This window comes from Narcine bancroftii, chromosome 2, assembly GCF_036971445.1.
Source record: "Narcine bancroftii isolate sNarBan1 chromosome 2, sNarBan1.hap1, whole genome shotgun sequence".
Classification (NCBI taxonomy): domain Eukaryota; kingdom Metazoa; phylum Chordata; class Chondrichthyes; order Torpediniformes; family Narcinidae; genus Narcine; species Narcine bancroftii.
The window spans coordinates 338,155,680-338,171,296 of record NC_091470.1 but is presented as its reverse complement, the minus strand read 5'-3'; the positions used below and the strand labels follow the sequence as shown (position 1 = coordinate 338,171,296).

Genomic DNA, 15,617 nt, shown 5'->3' with positions numbered 1-15,617 from the left:
GAAGAAAGGGAAGTGGAACTGGACCATTATATGCAGATGCTGGGTAATATGGTTGCTTTAGTTTCACAACAGGTGGCGAATGCAAATAAGGAGAACCCGGACACTGAAGGAGTTCCAGTGAAGGAGGGAGACCTGGTGTATATCCGTAAACCAGGGAAGGTACATTGGACTGAAATTAGATGGACTGGACCATACACTGTTACCGCCGTGACAGATAGGTCGGTAAGAATTGACAAACCAGGGGATAATAATTGGCATCATTTTGCCTTTTGCTCCAAGGCAAAACAACAAGTAGCGAGTATTGGAAAATATGATGAGACTCATGTGGACAATGCCAAGGGCCCTATGGGCATTCCTGTTGATGGGTTGCCAAACAAGCCAACAGAGTAGTTTGGATCCATGCGGGGCCAAAGTTATTCTGAAGATAGATAAAGACAAGGATAGCACCTTCCAGTTCGATCTATGCTGCACTTCTATCTCTAATAACACAGGGCCAGATGGGTCACTCACTAAGGGGCTGACAAAACTTAAGGCATGGGCGAAGGAATTAAAAGCCCAATCTGGAGTCTCTAACCCTGTTTTGTCCTGGTTACATGGAGTGTTTGGGAAATGGGGCACAATGTTGGGACAACTTTTCCTAGGATTGTTCATTTCTGTATCCATTTTTATCACTTGTGGCTGTTGTTGTATTCCATGCATTCGACGAGGGCCATTGAGAGAGCCTTTGCCAACCGCGATGAGCTGCCTCCAAAATATCAAGCTCTATAAGCTACGGAGCGGGACTATCTCACGTCACAGGAGGCGTCAAAAAATGCTGAGATCGATCCGGAGTCTGATGGAGAATGTGACGGGGAGGAGGGATTATAAAATAGATTGTAGCACAAATGTTAACTTTTATCTTAACTAATTACAAATGCTTAGAAGGGATAGCCAGTTATTTGCTTGGGGGCAAACGAGGAGGAAACTTGTAAATGGGCAATGGGATCGGGGAAATGGATGGGGGGTATACGCTAAAGAGGGTTGGGGGGAGCCCTCGCCCACCAGCCGAAAAGCCCCGTAAACAGAACCCGTATAGAGCTTGGCAATAATAGGCGAACTAATGTAACGCGGTGGTAGCATAGCCAGGGCAAGATTGTCCTCTAAAGAGGACAAAGGATGGATTGTAAGGTAAAAACATCATGAGTTGGGATCAGAGAAGGAGTCACCCAGTACTAAGGAGTAACAGGATGCAGGTTTAACCTTGTACGCTCAAGATAGGTTTGGCAATAACAAGCTGATGAGCAGCAGACTAACAGAGAAGGGTAGCAACAGCTTATTCATTGGACAATGTAATGGTATGATAATTTACTAAGTGCGTGTCCTGAGGTATAAAAAAAACACCACTTGCTGATATCGGGAGAATGCGCCTTCTCCAACTAACACTGTTAGTTGCAAGTGTTACAATCCGGTAATAAAGAACCTTGATTTCGACTCAGTCTGGTGTCTGACTCACTCATTCTCGAACAAAGCAGACCTAACAGCGGGCAGCAACCTCCTTTGAAGAAGACCGCAGAGCCCACCTCACTGACAAAAGACAAAGGAGGAAAAGCCCAACACCCAACCCCAACCAACCAATTTTCCCTTGCAACCGCTACAACCGTGCCTGCCTGTCCCACATCGGACTTGTCAGTCACCAACGAGCCTGCAGCAGACGTGGACATACCCCTCCATAAATCTTCATCCGCGAAGCCAAGCCAAAGAAGAATAAGAAAAAAAAAGACTTTGAGAGTCCCATTCACGCTGGTACATTCAGACTCCATTGATATTTAACTTTTGATTTTTTTTTAATGAGAGTACCCACCAGTTTGAAGAAATTGTGTGAAATAAATTGATGAAAACAGATAATTTCACCGATGGAGATAAAATGGTAATTAACTGTTATATTTCCATTTAAAAAAAAACATCTGCAGGGCATATTAAAGAAGAATGTACAACTCTGAATAAATCAAACACATGGGCTGAAAATTAAATTCAGCTCAAAGATATGAGATGAAAGCAGCTCAAAGTCTTTCAGATTTTTTGAGGCGTGAGGCCTGCAAATGCGAGATTTTGGACCTAAAAGAAGCTGTTGGAGGAAGTCTGTGGGTCAAGCAGCATCTGTGAAGAGCAGAAGATAGTCTGTAGGCCTTTTGATGGTGAAATTCTCCATTATCGCCAGCTCAAGTTAAAAAAAATATTTTTCCTTTAATGGTGATGACCTATAAAGCAGAGCTGTGTTGGGAGCCAGCTTCCAGAGCTGAAGGAGGCGGGGCGAGTGGTGCAGTAGTGCTGTCTGCCACCATAACATCAATTGGAAAAAATAACATATAATTTAAGAAATAACATCACAGTATTCGAACAAATTTGGGAACCGTACATGGAACACAACAGAGAAGTCCTACCGTGGCCCTCCACCACCTAAAATGACAGTAAGAGAAGAAGACGAAATGAACTGACCCAGTGTGTAAAAGACACAAATTTCTTGTTTATTTTCATTGTTTGATGACATTGTTTAATGGGTTTAATGTATCATATATGTTGAACGTTGAGTGAGTGGGGAGGGGGGGGGTGAAGGAGGGAGGGAAGGGAAGGGGGGAAAAGGGGAGAAAATGACACTGTGTATATTCAAGAAGGAAATGTTTGTGTGTATTTTGGTCAGTATGGTTCACAGTGTGAAAAATAAAAATTTTAAAAAAAAACATACACACCAAGAATGGAAAGCGGCCTATATTCATGAATGGTGACTGAAGAGCAGGTAAGAGCGCTAGTGGAGATCTGTACAAGTAATCTTAGGACTCAGGCAGATCTCCTGATCAATTTAATAGCCTCTATTAGCCATATGGGTATTTTTAAAATTCACACTCCTTGTTCGTGAACTGACGGCATGAACGAGATGCCATCAACCCTTCTTTTTGTAACCGCTTTCAGTGGCATTCCTTTTGTGTACCCCCACCCCTAAGCTGGAGCAAGTTTGGACAGTCAATCCACCTTTGTACCTTCTATGGAGGTAAGTGCAGCGATGTAAAGACGGAAAATCTCTCTCTTTATGTTCACTTTTTTTCTCTATAAAAGGTCCTAATGTTTTGGGTTGAGACCTGCATCAAGTCCTTTAAGATTTAATTGGGTTATAAGGCCAATTCTGTTCACGTTTTCACTGACATAGTAATGAGAATTTACACAGACATTGAAAAAAAATTGAAAGGAAGAGTTTAGAAGACATCTTTTTATTAGAACCTTTTACAGAGCACGGAAAACATTTTAAAAAGGGTTGCATTCTTTGTTCAAGAAGAAAAAAAGTCATCGTGTGTCAGTCAAAGGCCATCTCAACATTAGGGACTCTAAACACCAACCTTTGATGTTTAATAGCATTGCAGTACATAATACCCAACCATTAACGTCCTGGTGTGGGGTTTACCAAAGAAGCTCAACTGATTTAGTCACATAATTACAAGAGCGGATCAGAACTGAGTGCCTGAGTGATTTGTTTACATCCCAATGCCGTTCTACCTCCACAAGAAACAAGTCAGGAGCCTTGCAGAATATTCTCTACTTGCCTGGATGAGTGCAACTGCAAGCTTGATACCATTCACTGCCAGAGATATTTACTCCCATACTACTGGTGCATTCTGTTGTGGCTGTTCAGAAAGGCTATTCTGTCAGTACTTTTTAATGCCATAATCTGTACCAAGACAAAAGTAGCAAGCATTTGGGCACACACGCATCTGAATGTTTCCCTCAAAGCTGCATACTTTCCTGATTTGGAAATATAGCACTGGACCTTCATTGTCTCTGGGTCTAAATCCTGGAACTCCTTACCCAGCAATGCTCAAGAGTTTAGGTATACCTTCACCAGAAGAATTACAGTGATTCAAGAAGCCAGCTGACCACCTCAAGGGCATTTAGCAACAGGTAATGAATCCAGGATTTTTACCAGCAATGCCCATAATTACAAAAAATTAATAAATAGAGAAAAATGTTCCACCAGATTGTGGGATTGAGCTTTAGGTAGGCAAAAGGAGTGGGATGCATGCACAAGAGCAGGATATAATGGTGCAGTATAGGATGCAGAATGGCAGAGAGAGAGCACAATGGAGTGAGATTAGAATAGGGTGAGGTGAGTAGATTGAATGGGGTATTAAAATGCATGGTTAAAGGCAAGAAGTAGAATTGTAAAGAAGGAAAAATTAGATTTTTTAAATTCATTCATATGATTTGAGCATCCATGACAAGGTCCATTTTAAATTTCCATTAAATTCTTGAGAGGTGACATTGCATTGTTATTTTTGAACAGTTGTAATCTACTTGATGAAGGTGTGCTTGGAAGAAAGTTCTATAATTATCACTTGGGGACAATGGAGGAATGATAATAACCTCGCGTCTTGATGGTGTGCTCCCAGGTGTTTATTTAATTATCTGAAAAGTTGTAAATTAAAGTGACCCCTGAGTGATCCTTGGCCATCACAAGTCAGTGTAAAGGTTAGTGAAATGTAGCTAACGTGGTAGAGTCAAGGACACTCTCCTCCCTATGGAATTCAGACAGCCTCAATATCATGGTTAGAGCTGAGCTCAATACCCCCACAACCATATTCATTAGGTGAGGTATGATTCTAATAACTCAGGTTACTTTTTCTCTTCTTTGAGTTGCAAAGAACTCAGAACACCACATTTGGTCAAATAGGGCTTTCATTCAAATCTCATGAGAGGAAATAACTCTTTTTCCATGCTTGTATCATGGCTGCAATGAGTTTGGGACTAAGTGTGTCATAGTTAGATCCATACTGAGCATTAATAAGATCATTAATAGGTATGTGGTGCTAATGGGATAATGCAGAGAAAGATAGATCATAAGTTAATTAAAAAGTCGGGAACATTAGGTCTATTTCCCTTTGCTCGCATTTTCAGTGCATTAACTATTTTGATGTAGGTGTCACCACAAGGTAGTTCATATTTATTAGCATAACATTGAAGATTTTAAGAAGCACTGTACTGTATCACACAAAAAAAACCCAACCTGCTGGAGGAACTGAGTGGTTCGAGCAGCATCAGTGGGAGAAAAAGAGTGGTCAGTGTTTTAGGTCTGAAATCATCAATGATTTGTAGTGGGTTTGTTAATTACAACCACCGCAAGATTCCTATGTTTGATTCTGGTATAATTCAACGTCATGATATGTTGGAGTGGGACAGGAATATGGGATTTGGAGAGAGGTAGCCTAGTGCTATGACCACTGAGCCCCTGGCACCAAGGCTAATTCCAAGCCCAGAAACAAAAATTGCCAGGTTCTGTTCCTGCCCTCACTGAACTATTTTCAGTCTCACAGTGTGTCGCAGTTTATTAATGAATAAAATTCACCAGCACTTATACTGGAAAATGAGTATGACTGATGAAAGATTGGGTTAGATTGCAATGCACTAACAAATATGCTAGAATTAAAACTATTGGCACAATCACAGAATTCAGTCAGTTTATAAAATCTGTAAAAGTTATTCTCCAATGAAATATGGTGTTGTTTGAACTAATGATCTTTATTATACAAATTATACATCAAATGGCTTGCTTGCTCTCTCACCTCCTCCCCATTCCATTCTCTTCCTCCCAAGTTAGCCAGAGAAACAGTTCTGAACATTGTTTCTGATAGCATCTGTAACATGATTCCTGTTAACCCTGGGCTTTCCTCCCACGGTATAATTTCTTTATTATCCTTTAACATAATTGTAGTAATTAATCAGATGATGTGTGAAAATGCTAAAAGTATGTCCCCTTATCATTTCAATCCCACAAATGAGCCTCTCAACTACTTCACCGCAGAAGCATGAGTGCTATAATTTATTTCTGCCTGTTAGTGTTGCTTTCTGTTAAATTGGTTTTATTTTTCTTGAAGTTTAATGTTAAAATGGTGTTTCTTTTGCAATCAGCTGAAGTAAAATGAAGGAAGAATATCAAGGTTTCTTTTATTGTCATATAATAATACATAAAATGTAATATATATGTTCTATCTTATCTCTTGTCTGCCATAAGACAATGTTTCCCCAACAATAGGAGGAAGAGAAGCAAAGGAGATTCCCCACCAATCCCCGCACCTCCTTTCCTGGTCCCCTGTGCCCACTCCTCACTCCCCAGTTCACATTCCTCCATCCCTGGTTCTTGCTCTCCCCTCCCAAATCCCCATTTTCACTAGACCATTGGATTGTGGAAAATGAGGACTTGACATGGTGTGTACAAAGTCCCACTCTTTGGCAAACTGTCAGAAATTTATAAAACTGGGGTCCATTGTCTGTCAAGACCTCACTTGTCATGGCATGTCTGGAGAACATGGCTTTTATAGCTGTTATTACAGCATCTGCAGTGGTGGTGTTCAGTTTACACACCTCTGGCTGCAGGAAGTAATAGACTGAGACTACCAGATAGTCCTTCCCTTGACGTTTGAAAAGGTCAGTGCCTACCTTCTGGTAAGGTCTGTATGGTGCTGGTTGTGGCTTTAGTGGTTCCGCAGGATTGCTTGCTTGATATTCCTGGCATATTGTACAGTTTGACACTTCACTTGTTATATCATTGTTGATTCTTGGCCAGTACATCACCTCTCGTGCTCTTTTCTTACATTTTTCAATTCTGAGATGTCCTCCATGGATCCTTTTTAGCATTTCTTTCCTCAGACTCTTTTTGGTAAGGATTTCACTTCCTTTGGAGATGATGACTTCAACCACTGATAGTTCCACTTTGCAGTTCCAGTTCTCTGCAATGTCAGGTGAGCAGTCCTGCTTCACGTTGGACCATCCATCCAAGATGTTTTTTCTCAGTTGTCTCAGTGTTTCATCTTTGTTTGTCTCTGACTTTATGAGCTCAATTTTGCATTTGATATGGGCAATGCACTTGTGATCATCTCCATCAAGGCATTCACATCTCATCGATTTTGGTGTTTGTGGGTTCTCTCGTGTCAAAAGCTATTGACAGCGTGCCTGCTGTGTACATGAGCTTACTTCAAGTGTATGGAACATTCAGTGTATAGCGTTGCAGCCTAATCATCATTCTTTGTATTCTAAGTGGACATTCATTTAATGAATGGAACAATGCAATCAAGGGCTTATGGTCAATCTCTACACTGATTGCTTGTCCTGACACAAACTGATGAAATCTTTCACAGGCATATGTGATGCTGAGAAGCTGCTTTTCAATTTGAGTGTATCGTGTCTTCATGTCTATGATTGAGCGTGATGCATGCGCAATGGGTTGCCAGTCATCATATTTTTGCAGAAGAATTGCACCGAGCTCTCTATTTGATGTGTCTGATGATATCTTGATGGGTCTCACTGGGTCGAAAAAACCTCAGAACAGATTCCTCTGTGAGCAGTTTCTTCAGTTCCCTCCATAACTGTTCATGCTCGTGATCTCACTCCCATTCAATGTTCTTTTCTGTTAGTCTCCTCAATGGAGCCATCTTTTCTGAGAGGTTGGATATGAATTTACCCACATAGTTGACCATTCCATTAAAACTCTGTATGTCCTTTTTGCATTGTGGCCTTGCCATGATCCCTTCCTGGAATCTGGTCTGATGCCCTCAGAGCCAATAATATCTCCTACAAATGTTAGTTCTATCACCCCGAGCTGGCTTTTCTCTCTATTCAGCTTCAGGTTTGCTTTCCTTGTTGCTTCCAGCACTTTCCTTAGTTTCTCATCATGCTTCACTCTTGTGGTTTCCCCATACTATTATGTCATCCAATGAGGTATCAACTCCATCCAGGTGCTCATAGACCATATGGATAGTTTTGTGATCCACTTCAGGAGCTGAGGCAATTCCGAATACTCACCTTGGAATCTGTATCTGCCAAATGGACTATTTAACATGCACAGTCTTGAACTTGCTTCATCCAATTTCAACTGCCAAAATCCAGATGATGCATCTAATTTGCTGAAAAACTTAGCATTTGCAAACTATAACATGATTTCTTCAGGTGTCGGAAGCTTAAAGTGTTCTCTCTCTATTGCTCAGATAAGATCTCTTGGATCCAAGCAAATTCTAAGCTTTCCATTCTTTTTGTCCATAAAGATGAGTGAACTCATCCATTCCATTGGCTCATCTATCTTCTGAATTATATTTAGGCTTTCCATCCTGTCCAATTCTGCTTCTAGTTGCTTTTGAAGTTCAAATGGAACTTTTCTGCATGGATGTAGTATTGGTGGCACATGTTTATCCACTCTGATCGTGTGTTCTCCTGGAAAGCAGCCTAGACCCTGAAATAGGTCATTGTTCTCTTTCATAGACTGTCTTTCCTTCACTTTCCACAATGAGGACTCTTTTTACCAGGTTCAGTTTCTCACAGTCTATTTAACCTAGTATGGCCTTTGGCACCACAATGAATGTTAGCATATGCTCTTTGTCCTTGTGTTTCACTTTGACCTTGCACTGGTATATCGGTACCTGAATATCCTGTCACCTTCAGTTTTGTTCCATACATCTTTGGTCTGGGTCTAATCTTAAAATCAGTCTCTGATATTACATTAACTTGTGCTCCAGTATCCAATTTAACTGAAATGTATATGTCATTCACTTTTAATCTCAACATCCAGTCTCTGTTTTCTTTCTAGTTTTCAGTCACAACATCTACATAGAATTCCTCTATCTCCCTTTCATCTACTGCATGAACCTTGCTTTGTTGCAATTGGTTCCTACTTCAATGGACATAATGGTTGCTTTTGTTGCACATACAGCATGTTTTGCCATATGTTGGACACTTTTTTGTTAGGTGTTTTGTAACGCATCGACGGCATGACTTTCAATTGTCCGTTTCATATTTGTTCATTGGCCACGCCACTCTTTCCATTTTGGCATGCTATTTGTTAAATGATTCATGTCTGTTCTTGCTCACCGCATCCATGTTGGAGCTAGTTTCACTGAACAGCTCTTTTGCCTGCGTTTTTATGGTTTCTTCAGCTCTACAGAGTGCTATGGCTTTTTTTTCCAGGTCTAGACTTTGCTCTCTTAGCAGTCTTTCCCTTAGACTAATATCTGGAATACCACACAAAAATCTGTCTTTTATCAGCGAGTCGGCCAGTTCACCAAATTCATACGTTTTGCTTCTGTTTCTCAATTCAGTCACATGCTGATCAACACTGTCTTCTGTTTTCTGTACATGTGAAAAATCTGTGCCTCTCAAACGTCATGTTACCTTTAGGTATGCAGCATGCCTCAAATGTTCCATTATTTTTTCCAGTTTCATTTTGTCTCCTTCAGCAGCAAATGTGAAGTTATTATATACCTCCAGGGTAGGAAGAGCCCGTTACTGTGCTGTATATGTTAATTTAAGAATGTTTAATTTAAATTTAGTAGTCATGCTCCTATTTCTTTGCACATTGTAAAATAATGCAATGGTTAAGTATTTTCCCAATGAAATCCAATGATCTTTGGTTGACCTTGCCTTGATGGAACTCTATTCCAACATAGTTAGTAGATTTCATACTCTCAAATAATTTGTTCACTTGTCAAAGCATTTTGATCAGAATGTAGCCTTCTGGGAAAGATACTCAACAAAAGTTTGAAATGAACTGACAGGAGTAATATTTTTATAGGTGTAAGAAAAAAAGGATGCAAATGCTCAAGAAACTTTATGAGTGAATCATCAGATTTCAAATTAATATTCAACTGGTCGATGAAAAATTGGTGATGATGGACTGTGAGCTTGCCCTTTCCATGAGGAAATATCATGGGAGAAATACATTTACATGGGCTTGATCCCAGCTATAAGAGTTTTTCTTGTTGAAATGGGCTCTGATATTTTTGTTGTATTAGGCAAACTCCCAAATTATTCATTTCAAAGTTTGAACAGCGTAATACAAATAGAAAATGCTGGAAATGCAGATCAGGCCATATCTTTCAGTATAATCTATTTATTTGAGTAGTCTACTCAAGGATAGTCAGCATGGCTTTATGAGGGGAAGGTCATGGCTCACAACCCTAATTGATTTTTTGAGAAAGGAACAAAAGCAATTGATGAAGGTAGTGTGATAGATCTGGTCAAAATGGATTTTAGTTGGACATTTGACAAGGTTCCCCATGAGAGACTCGTTCAGAAAGTCATGAGACATGGGATCCACAGAACCTTGGCTGTGTGGATTAAAAATTGTCTTGCATGTAGAAAGTAGAGAGTAGTGGTGGAAGGAAATTATTCTTCCTGGAGGTCAGTGACTAGAGGAGTATCGCAAGGATCTGTTTCAGACTCTTGCTCTTTGTCATTTTTATAAATGACTTGGATGAAGAGGCAGAAAGATGGGTTAGTATGTGCATGTTACGAATATTGGAGGAGTGTTGGATGGAGCTGAAGGTTGTCAGATTTAACAAAAGGATATGGGCAGGATGCAGAGTTTGGCAGAAAAGTGATAGTTGGAGTTCAATCCGGATAAGTGTGAGGTGATGCATTTTGGAAGGTCAAACCAGAAGGCTGAGTACAGTGTTACTGGTCAGATACTTAACTTTGTGAAGGAACAGAGGGACCTTGGGATCAAAATCCATACATCTCTCAAGGTTGTCATGCAGGTTGATAGGATAGTTTAGAAGGCTTGTAGGATGGTGGCCTTCATTAATAGGGAAATTGAGTTCAAGAATTAAGAGGTCATGTTGCAACTCTACAAATCTCTGGTGAGATCACACTTGGAGTAATGTGTTCTGATCTGTTCACCTCATTATAGGAAGGATGTGGAAGTTTCGGAGAAGGTGAAGAGCTGATTTCCTAGGATGTTGCCTGAATTGGAAAATAAGTCTTATGAGACATGTTTAGCAGAGTTGGGACTTGCCTCTTTGGAGTATAGAAGTATGAGAGGAGACTTATAGAGGTCCACAGATTGTGAGAGACATAGACAAGGTAATCAGCCAGCATCTTTTTCACAAGGTAGAATCAGCAAACACCAGGGAACATCTCTACAAAGTGAAGGGAGGAAAGTTTAGACATCGGGGTAAGTTTTTTTACTAAGAGTTGTGGGTGCCTGGAATGTATTGCCAGGGATGAGAGTGGAGGTGGAAACACTGGGGGCATTTAAGAGAATCTTAGACAAGCACAAGGATGAAAGAAAAATAAAGGGTTACAAAGTAGGAATGGTTTGGATATTTTTGCAGGGTAGGTCTGCACAACATTTCAGGCTGAAGGGCCTGTACTGTGCTGTAATGCTCTATGTTTGTGGTAATGTTTTTATTCAACAGTAATTCCACGATACTAATGCTTACTGATTTCAGTATGAGTAGATGTTGATACAGTAATTTTGCTCACTTAGTTACTTGTGTGATGGGATACATCATCCATCCACATTGTTCTTGTGAGGCTTGAGTTGAGTCACTGTCATTAAGTTCTCCCTAGTCTTTACTGTGAAGTATCTTTGTCAGTATTAATGATCAAAGGGTTACAGGATTTCAATGTCCCTGTGTTGAGGGAACATTAATATATTTTCAGTATGTTCTGTGACTTGTCAAGCAGCTTGCAAATGATGTTTCAACATACATGTCCTTCCAAATGGTTGATGTTGATGTCCATGACTCTCATCGATGAATGGGATAAGAGATAAATGAAAGGGCCAGATATCTAGCGCTGAGGCTAGGAGCAGAACAGGAAGCTGAATGCTCTGTCATGTGACCGACAGTGAGTTCTGTACTGCAATGCATGGATATCCGACACATATTGGCATGCACAATGCAGACTGCTAGCAATTATTATTGATCACCATCAGCTCAGTGGTAACTCAACACAAGGCATTCAACACAAAATGTTGAACTAATATTGCAGGAAGCAATATAACACTAAAGAGAGGTCGGCTTTGGACAGCATAGTTAGTATAGCAGTTAGCGCAATGCTGTTACAGAACCAGCAACTGGGATTTGAATCCAATCTGTTTGTAAGGAGTTTGTATATTCTCCCCATGTCTCCATGGGTTTCCTCCAGGTTCTCCAGTTTCCTCCCACCGTTCAAAATATTCAGGGGATGTAGGTCAATTGGGTATGATTGGGCAGCATAGGCTCGTGGGCCGAAAAGGCCTGTTACCATACTTTCAGTCTAAATTTAAATTAAATTCAGGAATAATCCAGTTAGTCCCACAGCCCTTGCCAGTTAAAAGTTAACAACTGTGATGTATGGCCCAGGCCAATTGAGGCAGATTATCCTTCTTTTTTTAAAATTAGAGATACAGCATGGAAACAGGCCCTGGCAGCCCACGAGCCTTTGCCGACCAATTTCATCCATGTGCTAATCAACCTACTAATTCCATTCATGTTTTAAATGTGGGGGAATCCAAGGCAATCAGAGGAAACCCTCGTGGGCACAGGGAGAATGTACTAACTTCTGAAAGACCATGCCGATCAGTTAATCAATCAAACTGGCTTTTCATTAATCTTGTCAGTATCAGGGTTTTAGCTTGGTGGATTGACAAGAACATCTCTTCCACAATCTTCATCAGCACCGAAATAAACGTGTGCTTTGTACCTCAACTTTGGTCTGGTTCTTAACCTGAGGGACCCACACAAACCCAATCCACAAGGTGCCGCAAAACTCATATCACAAAGTTCAAGAACAGTTGCAACCCCTCCACTATCAGTCTCTTTTTTAATTTTTTTTTATTTTTCACACTATGAACCATACTGACCAAAATACATACGGACATTTTTCTCTTGAATATACAGTGTCATTTTCTCCCCTTTTTCCCCCACTCCCTTCCCTCCCTCCCCATTTATTCAAAGTTCAGTCTATATGATATATTAAATCCGTTAAACAATGTCGTCACTTAATAAAAATAAACAAGAAATTTGTGTCTTCTACTTTTACATACTGGGTCAGTGCATTTTGTTGTCTTCTCCTTCTGTCATTTTAGGTGGTGGAGGTCCGTGGTAGGATTTCTCTATAGTGTTTCATGTATGGTTCCCATATTTGTTCGAATATTGTGATGTTTTTTCTTAAATTATATGTTATTTTTTCCAATGGAATACATTTATTTATTTCTATGTACTATTGCTGTATTCTCAGCTTGTCTTCTAATTTCCAGGTTGACAATACATTTTTTTGCTACAGTTAAGGATATCATAATAAATCTTTTTTGTGCTCCATCCAAATCGAGGCCAAGTTTTTTTATTTCTTATATTACTTAGAAGGAAGATCTCTGGGTTTTTTGGTATGTTGCTTTTTGTGATTTTATTTAATACCTGGTTTAGACCTTCCCAAAATTTTTTCACTTTCTCACATGCCCAAATTGCATGTATTGTTGTTCCCGTTTCCTTCTTACAGCGAAAACATCTGCCTGATACTGTTGGGTCCCATTTATTTAACTTTTGGGGTGTGATGTATAGCATGTGTAACCAATTATATTGTATCATGCGTAACCTCGTGTTTATTGTATTTCTCATAGTTTCTGAGCATAGCTTTTCCCATGTTTCATACTTCATCTTTATGTTTAGATCTTGTTCCCATTTTTGTTTAGGTTTACAGCTTGTTTCCTAGTTCTCCTTTTCTTGCAGTTTGATGTACATGTTTGTTATAATTGTTTTAATTATCATTGTGTCTGTAATCACATATTCAAAATTACTTCCTTCTGGTAACCTCAGACTGAGGTTAGCACTAGATAAATTAACAGAATGCTACAAACAAGGAGGCTTACAGCTACCAAACTTTAAGAATTATTATAGATCAGCACAATTAAGATACCTATCAGATTTTAATAAAACAAGGGAAAAACCAGATTGGACCAGATTAGAACAAGATAAAATAGGGGAGAAGGTACCTGAACATATACCATATAAGTGGAATGAAAAGTTGGTGCCACATAGGAATTCACCAGTACTGCACCATGTGCTCAACATTTGGAAGAAGATTCACATAGAAAGGAATAAAATAAATTATCAACTACCAAAATAAATATTGACACAAAATCAACTAATCCCTTTCACAATAGATAACCTTTCCTTTAGAGCAGGGGTGTCAAACTCAAATTCACAGAGGGCCAAAATTAAAAACTTGGACTAAGTCGTGGGCCAAACTAAATATTTATTGAAAATTTTCAACATCTGCATGTTTTCTCTTCTTTCAACATATATAATGTTAAACTTTTTCTTATTAAAATAAATGTTTCATAATAGTTTTGGTTAAATCTTTCCAGAGAAGCATTAACAAATGAGAAATAAAATATTCAATAAATAATATTTCTCTATAGCCTTTAAGCTCCTTTTAAATGTTTTTTTTTCATAAGCCAACAAGTCAAAAAAAGAACAACTTGCTTCAGTGAAAATCCAATCTTTCAACTATGAACAGTCCAAAGTGAACCAAAGAAAATATAAATCCAAGGTTAGCTTGCTCCACTGTGATTTACTCTGATGCACCTGGGTCTAAACCAGATACTTGGCATCTCTTCTTAGATGCAAGTTCATCAAACTCTGGGGTCAGAGTTTGCCTCCCACCTGTCTTGAAAGGTCCTGTTTTGTGTCTTTCGTTTGGCCATTTATCGTAAGGGGTTTATTACATGTGAGTTGGGCGACAGGTCGCAGTTGATAATGAATGTAAAGAGAGGAGGTGGGAGCGATTAGCGGGTTGACGGGCCGGCGCCAATGCATTTGCAAAGCATTCTGGGATTTGTAGTATTAGCTGTGCATGCACTATACTGGCGCGGCGGCCAGCGGGCCAGCTCTAATACATATTTGATATGATCTTGCGGGCCAAATATAATTATATCACGGGCCAAATTTGGCCCGCGGGCCTGAGTTTGACATGTGTGCTTTAGAGAATGGGATTGAAAAGGGACCAAAAGAATAGAAAATTGATTTTTGGGAAATAAATTATTATCTTTTGAACAAATGAAGGACAAATATAATATAACTCACGATACAATGTTTGCATACCACCAACTGAAAACCTCCTTGAAGGACAAATTGGGAACACTATCAGTCTCTTAAACAACAGACTCAATTAGAGACTCATCTAAATATTTTACTTTGCACATTATTTATACATTATTTGTATATTGCACAGTTAGTTTGTTTACATTTCTCTCTTGTATATGTACTTTTTCTTGCATACAGGTTGCAATTATGAATTCTACCTGACCCTCAGCAAAAAGGATCTTCAGGTTGTACGCAATGTCATGTTATGTACCCTGACAATAAATTTGAACTTAAACTTTACATTGGGAGCTTAAAAAACTCAAACTAGCAAGAAAGGACTGAGACTCTTGCTCAGAGTTATTTGCCCAACGTTTTTAGTCTACCACTATAACCAATTAACATTCATCATGCAATACTATGTTCTCATGTGTTGAAGGATTGAATTATCTAAATATTAAGAACCACCATCACCAACTTTCGCTGTATTGTATTAATTGCCCTTTAAATTAACAATAAATAAGTGAATTTTTCTTAGTATTTATCAGTTAGGATTATGATTTATTGACAGTTCATAGAATGGACAAATCAGAAACAAGGACACCACTTCATTTTCTTCTTGTGAATAAAACATATTACTGTACATCAAAGCAAAATAATAAATAGCTATGAAAATGAATATTAAAAGTCTTTCCTGCTTCCATATTTAAAACTCTTTAGATTTCATTTTTATGATTGGGCATGCCTGAATTGTGGTCGGTATCA

At 39.2% G+C, this 15,617-nt stretch overlaps 1 long non-coding RNA gene across 1 annotated transcript in view; it reads left to right on the top strand.

Moving 5' to 3' along the window:
* Positions 1–1,033: 1,033 nt before the first annotated feature.
* The window catches only part of LOC138752788 (uncharacterized), a 69,414-nt gene continuing 54,830 nt past the window's right edge, over positions 1,034–15,617 (top strand). Inside the window, exon 1 of the long non-coding RNA XR_011350932.1 lies at positions 1,034–1,167. This is a non-coding gene — a long non-coding RNA (uncharacterized lncRNA). The remainder of the gene's footprint in view (positions 1,168–15,617) is intronic.